This window comes from Elephas maximus, chromosome 4, assembly GCF_024166365.1.
Source record: "Elephas maximus indicus isolate mEleMax1 chromosome 4, mEleMax1 primary haplotype, whole genome shotgun sequence".
NCBI lineage: Eukaryota > Metazoa > Chordata > Mammalia > Proboscidea > Elephantidae > Elephas > Elephas maximus.
The window spans coordinates 31,964,095-31,976,150 of NC_064822.1; the positions used below are offsets into that span (position 1 = coordinate 31,964,095).

The 12,056-nt window shown below is 38.0% G+C and overlaps 1 long non-coding RNA gene across 1 annotated transcript in view; it reads right to left on the reverse strand.

The window, feature by feature from the left end:
* Positions 1-12,056, reverse strand: part of LOC126074921 (uncharacterized) — a 324,424-nt gene that overhangs the window by 152,503 nt on the left and 159,865 nt on the right. The window lies entirely within an intron of this gene.

Here is a 12,056-nt window from a genome sequence, read left to right on the forward strand (position 1 = left end):
GCCAAGGACAAGAGCCCTATAGTGCCAGCCTCTCTTGGCCCTTCCTCTACTGTGGCTCTGCAAAATGCAAAGGCCTGAAAACAGTGCTGCCAGTCCAGGAGGGTGAGAGAGAGGGCATCACAGAATCTCATGGGGTGTCATCCTCCAAAGGGTTGTGTAGGGTACAGTGTGGGGTATATTTGGGAGATAGTCTCTTCCTAAGGTCGTTCTTTCCCCTAAAGAAAACACGTCCCCTAGAGGAAGACAGCAGACAACAAAAAAACAAACAAAAAAAACCAAACCTGTTGATTCTGACTCATAGCTACCCTATAGGACAGAGTAGAACTGCCTCATCTGGTTTCCAAGGAGCAGTTGGTGGATTCAAACTGCCTACCTTCTGGTTAGCCGCTGAGCCTTAACTATTGTGCCTCCAGGGCTCCAAGTGTGCAGCAGCCCCCAGAAACCAACAAGATTAAAATAACCCACCTAATCACTTTGGCTGTCCTTAGGGAAGGGATCCCTGGTTCTTTGGACAGTGGTGGTTCAGTGATAGAATTCTTACCTTCTATGAAGGGGGACACAAGCTCAGCTCCTAGCCAATGCACCCACCCTAAGTGCGGCCACCACCCATTTGACAGTGGAGGCTTGTGTGCTGCTGTAATGCTGAAAAGGTTTCAGAGAGCTTCCAGACTAAGACTAGGAAGAAAGACCTGGCAATCTACTTCTGAAATTCAGCCAGTGAAAGCACTATGGATCACAATGGTGATTCTGAATGGGGGCACCATGAGTCAAGGTCAACTCAGTGGTAGCTAACAATGACATATTGACAGGAAATAGTAGGTCCATATCAGTAACAGAGCAAAACGTCCTTAAATATAAAATTTTATTTTACTGTATGTTTGCCTCTTTTATTTTGGTGCTTTTTACTCAGTAAAATAGTATCGCCCAAACCCAACTAGGGAATTTTCCTGAAGTTCAATCAACTGAAAGTAACTATTATAATATTGGTTCAGCAAATAACTTCTATTGAGTTGGGGAGATTTATGTAATATTAAGAAAACAGCAATGTCTCTCATCCAAATAACAGATAATATAAAGCAATCATAAGTAGGATTCTAGAGAATTAGTACAATAGAGGTTATTATTGTTGGGGGGTGGGTTTTGAATGAAGTAATTTGAAGTTTGCATGGAAGAATAAGTCTCTAAGAATGTTATAAATTTATGAGATACAAGAATACATTATGTGTGCATTTGAGGCCGAGGAGGAAGTAAATTTTCCTTACCAGCTATAAAACTTATAAAGTTTCTTTAATCAAACCAACACAAGAGCAGACAAATAGATTGATAAAGAATCCAGAAAAACATTTGAGTATCCGTGGAAAACTGACAAGTGACAAAGATGGTAGAAGAAAAAGGATGGCTTATTTAATCCTTTCTCTTCTAAATTTAAATTAATAAAGTTTATTAAATTTTGCTGCCACCATTGACTAACCATTTTGAGGAAAACAAATTTGTATCTCATCCTACACCGAATACACTTACTACTTACTTACCGACTACCTTGTTAGCTGAAATTTTGCATTTACAACTATGGTAAAAAATCTACTATCCCATTATCTTGTGCATTAACGACATACATACAGCAGTAACTCACGCTGAGGTATAGGTGAGAGCAACGCTGGCTGTGATGGTTAAGGTTATATGTCAACTTCGCTGGACCATGATTCTCAAAGTTTTGGTAGTTATGTAATGATGTAATTTGGCAGTTATGTAATGATGTAGTCATCCTCCATTCTGTGATCTGATGTGGTCATTCTCCATTTTCACATAACACCAATTTTTGCATAATGCCTGGTCTTTGGAACCTAACCATGTCAGTAAGTGAAGAGTGGGTGTACAAAAATAAATTTTAGATGAATTAAAGGTTTAAATGCGAAAAAATTTTTAAATAGAATTAAGTTTAGGAGAATAATTGTTCAACATTAAAAAAGAAAGAGGTTTTTAAGTAAAATAGGAATCTCCTAAGCTACAAAGGAAAAGGCAGTTTTGGTTATAAAAAAGAAACTTAAGAGAAATGCTTAGAATGATAAATGGTTCTATAAGCAATGTCAAATGACAAATGATAGACTGGGGAAAGTGTTTACAAAACACACGAGAGGTTAATAGTTAAATTCTATAATATATACATTGATAAGAAAAGGGCATAGAAACCAGTAAAAATATGGGCAAAGAATACAATTCAGTTCTCAGAATACAATTCACAAAAGAAATAATCTGAATGGCTAATAAATAGATGAAAAGTCTGGGAAGTACAAGATAAATGTACAGTAAGGTGGCATATTTCATTAATTACAATGGCATTAATTACAGAAAATACTAAACCCCTGTAGTGGTCAGGACACAGACAAATGTTCTTTCACATTCTGTTGTGGAAATGTGGACACTACAGCTTAAGAAAATAATCCAATAATACCTAGTGTAGTGATCTCCTGCCCCCAAAGCAGCCCTGACAATAACTTGAAGATCCATCAATTATGGTTAAATACATATTGTTATATAAAATACAAAATGTTACACAGCTATCAAGAAGAATGAGTTAGATCTGTAGCTACTGATATGGAGGGATATCCATGATAGCTTGTTTAGTGAGAAAAAGCAAGTCATAAACAAATGTATAAAGTATAATATCATTTCCATAGATACAACCAAAAACTCTATGCATATGTACTTACATTTGTATGAACAAAAATTTGCACCACGCCAAAAATACTGATTATTGTGGAGGGAGGGAGGTTTGAGGCAGGAAGCTGAGTAACAAGATACACGAAAAAAAAAAAGTCTAGAGCAAAATGGAAATATTGCATGATATAAACAAAAATATGTCCGTGGGGCCCAAGGGTCTGAGGCAGGACCGTGGAGCTCAATAAAGATTTGTAAAAGAATTAAGAAGTAAAGCTGGGAAGCATTGTACTCTTCCCAAGAAACTCGTAACTTAATTATGCGTATATAATACACACACATACCCATTCACACACATACATCCACGTAGTATTCAAATGAGCACAAGTGAAGGTAGCACAGAAACAGAGCACTCAACCCTTGTAGACTAGACAGTGGGGTGAGGTCAACTGTGAAACACTTTGTGCACGTGAAGAGGTTCAAGTTAGATTTTTGGAAGAGGATAGGAACTTGAATTTCCAAGGAGGGAGGTGTAAGTGAGGGAAGAGTAATGTTTTATCCAAAGGCATGGGGTGTGTGGTGGGTTGAAAGAGAAAATCATGTGGAGATAATCAGTTCTCTTGAGGGCTCAAAGTGCTTTATTAATGACCTCTCTCTCTCTCTCCCTCGCACGTACATACACACAATTACTGACTGCAGAAAATCATATCGTGAAACTGGATTTTGCTCATTAGTTTTATTTGTTTGCAACTTTTACACTGCTTTCCTCCAACAAATTTCAGGGAATTTTATGAATGAAATAGAGAGAGAATTTTTTTTTTTTAATTATGAAGTTTCATATCAGTTCTGTTTAGGATGCACTGAAACCCTGACTAAGCCACTTCTGTGTCACTGAATGCCTTAGGCGATGGCTAAGCCAGTAGTTCTCAATTTTGATTTCACTTAATAATCACTGAGAAATATTTAAGAAATATGTATGTCCAGGACCCAACCGAGAACAGTTAAATTCGAAAATTTGAGGGTGGGATCTGGGCATTGATAGGTTCACAAAGCTCCTCAGGACCTTATAAATGCATTCAGATTGAGAAGCACTGAGTGAATGCATTTGCCCCGTATGGTAGCTTTGAGCACCCAAAGGCGTCCTAGAGGAGCTGTGATGTCCATGATTAGAGAGACGGCATTTCCCCCCAATAACAACAACGTACTGAGAGTTTTATAACCTGATTTCTTGTCTACTGATTTCTATTAACATTTTTCAATCTGTTTGGATAAAATATGAGTAATCACAAGAATTCCCTACAGACTAATCCTGAGAAACATGTGGTGACAAAGACAGAGATAAAAGCTATGATTGGTCAAGGACAGAATGTCAAGGTGTTTGGTCAACATGAGTTATGGACATTCGTGAATCACCTCAGACACTTATGTACCTCAGTAAGAACAACTTTTATTGATCTCTCTCTCTCTCTAAGGCATAGCTGTCTCTCCCAATTTTTGAGATCCAATTTTTTTAAACTTTAACTTAAAATGCACAATAAAAATATTTTCAATATATGCATTCATAGTTCACTGAAATAAAGGTTCATTTTTATTAATATATATTTTCAATACCTCTTACAATAGCAAAAATCCAGTTTAGTATGGGATGAAAGAAGCTAGGCAAAGAGAAATTAGGTGTAAAACGCCATCCAACACTTTTGGAACCACTGAGCATTTTAAGCTGCTCTGAATTTACCTACACACACCTGAATGTCAAGATCAGGTACACGCAGTCTAATGGTTTGATATTATTCATAATTAACTCAGAGGTTTGTTGCTTACAATATTGACCAGTTCTAAGACTCTGGTTCCAGGGTTCCTACTTGTATTAGTTTTCTATCGCTGCTACAATGAATTATCACAAACAAAGCAGCTTTAAACAACACAATTATTATTCCTATTTCTACAGGTCAGAAATCCTGGTGACTCAATTCATTTCTATTTCCAAACGCTGAATGCTCACAAGGGCATCGCAAGGTGAGAAATCAAGGCCTCTGTAAGCCTGAGCTCTTACCTGGAGGCTCTGGGGAAAGAATTCACTTGCAGGCTTGGTCCAGTTGTTGGGAAAATTCATTGTGGCTGCAGGACTGGGGTTCCCCCTTTCTTACTGACTGTCAATCGGAACCATCTCTCAGATCCTTACATTTTCTGTTGTTGTTTCTAGGTGTCGTGGAGTCAGTGCAAACTCATAGAAACCCCATGTGACAGAGCAGAAGTGCCCCATAGAGGTTTCCAGGCTGTTGTCATTACAGAAGCAGATTGCCAGGTCATTCGCCCATGGAGCCGCTGGGTGGGTTTAAATTGTCAAACTTTCGGTTCGCAGCTGAGTCCTTAACCATTATGTTACCAGGACTCCTTGCATTTGTGTATTTCATCAGGCAATCCCAGTCAGCTTGAAATTTCACAAAGTCTGTCTTTCTTCGTGTGGGTTTCATGCTTTCATTATTAGATATAGTAAATGTTATCAAGAACTTTGAAGAGTCTGGCTCCTTGTAAAACACAGGGATGGTGAGCCCTTTCCCAGAAAAACAAAATACGAAAGAACATTTTAAAATGTTAATATTGCCTGACATTTATCTTGCCCATAGCAAGTTGAAAGCAAGCCAAAAAGAGAGTTTCAATCCTCATGATTAGATCTGTAACAATCACTTTTATTATATTATTACAAAAAAAAAACTTGCAATTGAGTTAATTCCAGTGTAGAATTGTTCTCCATATGGTTTTCAATGGCTGATTTTTTTGGAAGTAGATCTTCAGGACTTTCCTCCAAGGAGCTTCTGGGTAGACTGGAACCTTCAATCTTTAGGTTAGCGGCCAAGAATATTAATCATTTGCACCATCAAGGGACTCCATTATTATTAGAGCAGTAACATATTTGAATGGTTTCCAAAAACTGGATGCTTAAATTGTTTATGGATAAAAGAAAAAAAAAGGCACTTCTTAACTCTAAAATTTTGTTGAATGCATTTATTTTTAAACCTGGCTGGTCCTGCATATAGGTATCCCACTATCCTATGCAATGTTAATGTCATTCAATGATGCACTTTTTAAAGGTGGCGAGGGAATCCTGTCAGCCTTGATGGGAGTTATATAATGGAAAGTGCACTAAAAAGGGGACCAACGTGAAATGCAATAGTTTCCAAGTAGGCTGGAAGCAAGGAGTAATGATATTAAATTATCACCTAGGAAACCAGAGGTATAAATTTTTCAAGATTTCACCATTAAGGTCAGTTAGAGTTTAGTTTGAAGACAAAAAATGTGCATTTACCTCAACCCCAACAAGAGAAAGACATGGAGAACTGTGCAAGAAGACACTGCCCTGGGCTGTAAACCCCAATTTCAGAGCTGTTCCCCACTCTGAGGAAGAGGCCGTGGAAGTCAGCACATAAGAGAGACAGAGCTTCCGTGTCCATCAGCTCCCCTTTTACCCTCACCCTTCTTAGTCATGGACAAGTGACGTTCAGCATCCTGGTTGCAAATGCTATTACTCAAAAAAGCATATGACAGAGGGAGCATAAGACTTTGAAAGTCTGTATGATATTCTAATCAGAAGCTAAAACCTTAGAAGTCTGTGACCCTGAGTAATTGTTTTTGTACTGGCTGCCAAAAAAATATCAGGGTAGTCATTTTAGACAATTTAGTCTAAACACAGTGATGCTTTTATGAGGCTAATAAGCCCATCTCTAAAATGCAGTAACTGTGTATTTAGGAATTCTGCTGAAAGCATATAACCTCTTCTGAAGTACACACAGTACATGTTTTTTGTCTTGAAAGCTCTGCAACACGGCATGGCCAAAGGTAATAAAGTTCAGATTTAAATATGGAATCTTGAAGAACTGCCGTTTATATGTGGAAGAACCCCACATATCACAGCCGTAGTCTGACTGCTGTAGACAGTGGTTATCCCTTGAGTATGCCTCAAGGCATGTGGTTAGTGGAAGGTAGTTTTGCCATTATTTTACCAAATATGACACTGAATATATTTTTATTTCACCTCAGGTTAGAAAACCAATCAATCAACCAAGCAACCAACAATGACAAGTCCATTCAAAGTCACTCCTATCATTACACATGCAGAGTTTAGTGCCTATTGTTAGAAGCTTTAAGTTGCAGCAGCTCTCAGTCAAGGTCAATCAATACCAAGAGCAAAAGAGATCCCAGCAGCACAGAACATTACGGCTAGAAAGGATCTTAGGGATTCTAGTCCAGAAGTTCCCAACTCATGGACTTCAGGCTGCTGTCATAACAAAGGAACTATGAGTCTATAAATGATCTAAGTATATATGTGCACATACAGACACCCCCACATATATATTACATGTGAAATTATAATATATTGAGATAATTTGTGTTTCATTTTCCCTTCTCCTCTCCAAGAGTAGCCCAGTTCTCTGTGTTCCATTGGCTCAGGATAGGTTTGAATTCCTTCCTGGGTTTTATTATCAAAAACATTGGATTCCTTGGAAAGGTTATGTTATGGGAAGGCAAAGAGGTGGAAGCTTTAAATCAAAGGAAGGAAAATTGTTCATACTGGGAAAGGTATGAAAGTCTATGGGGATTGCGCAGTAGACTGGAAAGGAAATAGAACCAATGAGATGAGAAGTACCATTTCTGGTATGTTTGGGGGCCAGATCCTACAACTAGGAGTTTTAGACATGGCAAAGATTACCATGCCCAGAGAATCAAAAATGAGACAACTTTAAAAAGGACCAAGTGATTTTGGACAATGAATATTTCAATAGTAATCAATGTGGGTTGAAGATTGAAGGGATCCAGAGATTCAAGCAGAGTCCCAATAATGACTGCAATACAATTTCCCACTATCCTGACAGAATAATTTTTGTGATATTCAGCACCAGATTTAAGTTGATTTAAAAAGAAAAAAAAAGGAAAGTGACATTTCTAATATACCAGAATTTATGGAATAAAATTGATCTGTTACAAAGATTTATATACATGTACTTTCAAAATGTATATAAAATTCTACTCTATCTTTATCAAAATTCCAAGAGCATTTTTTTTTTTTTTTTTTTTGTAGAAATGGAAAAGTCAGTCCTCAAATTCCAACGGACTTGCAAGGGGCCCCAAAAAGCAATCTTAAAAAAGAATGACCGAATAGGAGGTCTCACACTTCCCGATTTCAAAACATACTATAAAGCTACGGTAATCTAAACAATGTGATACTGGAATAAGGATATATATGTAATATATATATATAATATAGACCAATGGAATAGAATTGAAAGTTCAGAAATAAACGCATACATCTACGGTCAATTAATTTCCAGCAAGGGTGTCAAATCCATTCCATCAGGGAAAGATAATCACTTTAACAAATTGTGCTGGAACATAGGATATCCACATGAAAAAGAATAAAATTGGACTCATACCTCACACGATACATGAAAATAAGCTCAAAATGGATCAATGATCTAAATATAAGAATGAATCTCATAAAACTCTTAGAAAACATATGGTAATGCCTCAGAACTTAGTTTTTGGCATTAGATCTTGATAAGGAGGCATGAGCAATAAAAGAAAAAATAGATAAATTGGACTTCATCAAAATTACAAACTTTTGTGCAGAGGACATTATCAAGAAAGTAAAGTCAGTACCTACAGAATAGGAGAAAATATTTAGGAACCGTATATCTGATAAGGGTTTAATATCCAGAACATATAAAGAACTCCTACAACTCAACAATAAAAAGACAAACAACCCAATTTAAAAGTGGGCAAGGACTTGAACAGACATTTCACCGAAGAAGAAATATGAATAGCCAGTAAGCACCTGAAAAGATGCTCAACATCATTAGTCATTGAGGAAATGCAAATTAAAACCACAATGAGATAAAACTTCATCCCCACAAAGATGGCTATTATTAGAAAAATTAAAAATAACAAGTGTTGGGGAAGATGTGGAGAAATTCAAACACTCGTGCATTGCTGGAGGAAATGTAAAATAATGTAACCACTGGGGAAAACAGTTTGGTGGCTCCTCAAAGAGTTACAGATAGCATTACCATATGACCTAGCAATTTTACTCCTAGGTATATACTCAAAAGACTTGAAAGCAGGAGCTCAAACAGATATTTATGTACCAACGTTCATTGCAGTGTAATTTACAATAGCCAAAAGGTGGAAACAACCCAAGTGTCCATCAATAGATGAATGGATAAGCAAAATGTAGCATATGTACACAATGGACTCTTATTTAATCATACAGACAAAGGAAATTCTGATACAAGCTATGGCATGGACAAGCCTTGAAAACATTGTGCTGAGAAAAATAAAACACACAAAAAGGAAAATATTATGTGATCCCACTTATATAAAATAGAATAGTCAAATACATAGAGAAAAGCTCATTAGTGGCTACAGGGTCTAGGGAAAGGTGGGAACGGGAAGTTATTGTTGAAAGGGTACTGAGTTTCTGTTTGGAGTGACAAAAACTTTCTGGAAACTGATAGTGGTAATGATTGCACAACATGATGAATGTAATTAACGCCACTGAATTGTACACTTAAAAATGGTTAAAAAGGCAAACTGTTTGTTACATACATCTTACCACAATAAAATTACAAACAATTTTTAAAAATCTATGCAAGTGCTGCTGTGGTTACTAAAATGAAATTTAATTAAAAGGAGATCTAAATTTGTAGTCCTTTAGGTGGCATTATTTCCCCCCCCATTGATGGATGCTAAAATTATAGCTGCCATCAGGTTGGGTTCCTCATGATGACATCAAAATGGTGACATAGAAATAAAGGCTCTCATGTGAAATACTTTTGAAAATCAATACTCTTTCCCATCCCTCTCCTTTTTCAGGAGAGGAAACAGACTTGGCAAGATTAAATTATCTTCCCCAGACAAGCGAACTAATGGCAGAGCTGAGGTAGAATCCAGCTTTTCTCACTCTATCATAGGAGGATCCAGGGGAAGAAGAGGATCTAGTCTTGGCTTCCCCTCCTTGAGTGGCCAGTCACTCTTTTTGGTAATCTTTCCTGCTGCACCCTAGAGAAAATTACCAATTAGCACACCCTTTGTTTTTTTTTTTTTGTTCCTCCTCCCCCTTCCGTGTCTGCTCACCTTGGCCTGTCTCCTCTCTGCTTGGTCTCCTGCTTGAGGTCTCTTTCTTCCTCCCTTGGCCTACTCTCTTTTTAAAACCAGATTGAAATGTCTAACATGTTTTTGGTACATACAAAAGAAAACTTTATCTTCCCTCTTCTTAACTTTTAAATCAGAAGGATTTTTACCAACTCTGTAGCTTTCACCAAACAACATATAAAAATTTAATTTAAAATTATAAGTTGATTTTCTCTTCTATGGTATTACAACTGATTCCTCTTGAAGTTCTTGAGAAAATATTCCCACTTCTTTCCTAAAGGTGGAGGGATGGCACTCCACTCTCACTAGATGTACTTGAAGACAGTATGGTTTTCTAACTAGAAACAAGTGAACCCTTTATTATAAAATGCAGATGCCTAGGCCCCAGCCCTGCAGCTTCTGATTCAATATTTTTCGGGTGGACCCATAACTCCCTGGGTGATTCTGATGCAGAGACAGGCTTGATGCACACAGTCATGGATAAATCTACAAATCTCTTTTAAGTACAGCTAAAGATCATCATTTTAAAGACTAAACTCTGCTTCTAGCAAATCATTTCTTTAATGACTATTTGGCCCCATTCCTTTCTATCTCTGGCCTCCTGTTCAGTCCTGTCCTTTTTCCTCTAATAAATAAGGTCAACTTGTCAATTGCATTTGACAAGATGCTCAGTAGAGGTGACCGAGGAAACACTTGGTAGCTTGAGGAATAAAATTTACTGACCCCTGAAGTGGTCCAGTGGTTAAGAGCTAACCAAAAAGGTAGGCAGTTCGAACTCCTTAGAAGCCCTATGGGGCAGTTCTACTCTGGCCTATAGGGTCACTATGCATCAGAGTGGACTTGCCGGCAACAGGTTTGGTTTTGATTTTGGAAGTCCGTCATGACTTAATAAAGCATAGAGAATTTCTCTTTCTGAGATAATAATTTATTAACTGAAAGCACTGCAAAATCACACATGAATTTCATTCAATAAACATTTATTGAAAGACTACTATATTTGAGATATTCTACCTGGTACTCAACCTGTAAAGCTGTGTTAATCTTTGTCCCTTCCTTTCTGAAGAGCAGAGTTTAGTAGTGAAGAGGAGAATTACTCTATCCCTATTCACAGCTCTGTATCTGTTTTTCTGCCTCTGCAGTGATGTGGTCTGCTGCCATTCTTTTTACTTGGAGGGGAAGTAAAAGAATTGAGGCCATGATTACTTTTTCCTTTGCTATTCTGGGAGACTTACAGAAATAAAAGTGAAGACTGGTGGCACTTCAAGCAAAATTACCTTAAGTCTCTAATGGCCACCCCAGCTCTTTGCTAGGGTTAATTTTGTGTAGGGGTTGTTAACCATGGAGTGAACTATTCTTTTTCCTCCCAAGCCTATGCAATTACCCTGTATACTAGAGCAACGAGGCACCTGTGGGTTGTTCTTTTTAATTAAAAACTCTTTAATGGGGTGGACTCTCAGGCATTTACTTATTGGAAATGCTAGAATTTGGTCCATCTCATTTTCCAGAATGCAATTTGTAAACTGTGTTTAAAAATAGCCTCCCAGGCTTGAGCACACAAAAAGAAATTCACAGCAGTCTCTGAGGGATGGATTTACCGGATATTCAGATTGGTAAAGTAGCCAGATTGCCATGGCTGTATGCATGAATGTTTATAAGCAACTGGAAATTGGCAAAGGACTCCTGGGAGAAGAAAGAAAGGCCAACAGAGAGACTGTCACACTGGTAGAACTTAAGCCATCACAGCTGAGAGCGAGTTTGAACCGAAAGTCTTCTGATCAATCTTGGGGACCAGAGGACAGTTAGCTAGCGAGCCAGAGGGATGAGCAAACTCAGCGAGAGCAACTGCTCAGCAGTTAAGGGCGAGCAGCTCAGCTGTGTTGAGGAGAATGCTATCCTGATGAGAGCTTTCAGAGTATCCTTAGGAAGGATTGAAACCGAAGGAGGGCAGAGTAACACTCTGTTAACCAAGTGCTACTCCAGCTGCCTGGTTTCCCCCATTATTTTCACATAAAGCCCAGGTGCTGAGCTCCAAGGAGAGGGTGAGCAAAGGAACTTGTCCCAACTAGCTGCTATTGGGGAGTACCTCGGTGATGTAAACCATTAAGCGCTCAGCTACTAACCAAAAAGTTGGAGGTTCCGGTTCACCTAGAGGCACCTTGGAAAAAGGCCTGGCAATCTACTTTTGAAAAACCAGCCATTGAAAACTCCATGGAGCACCGTTCTACTCTGATGCACATGGGATCGTCATGAGT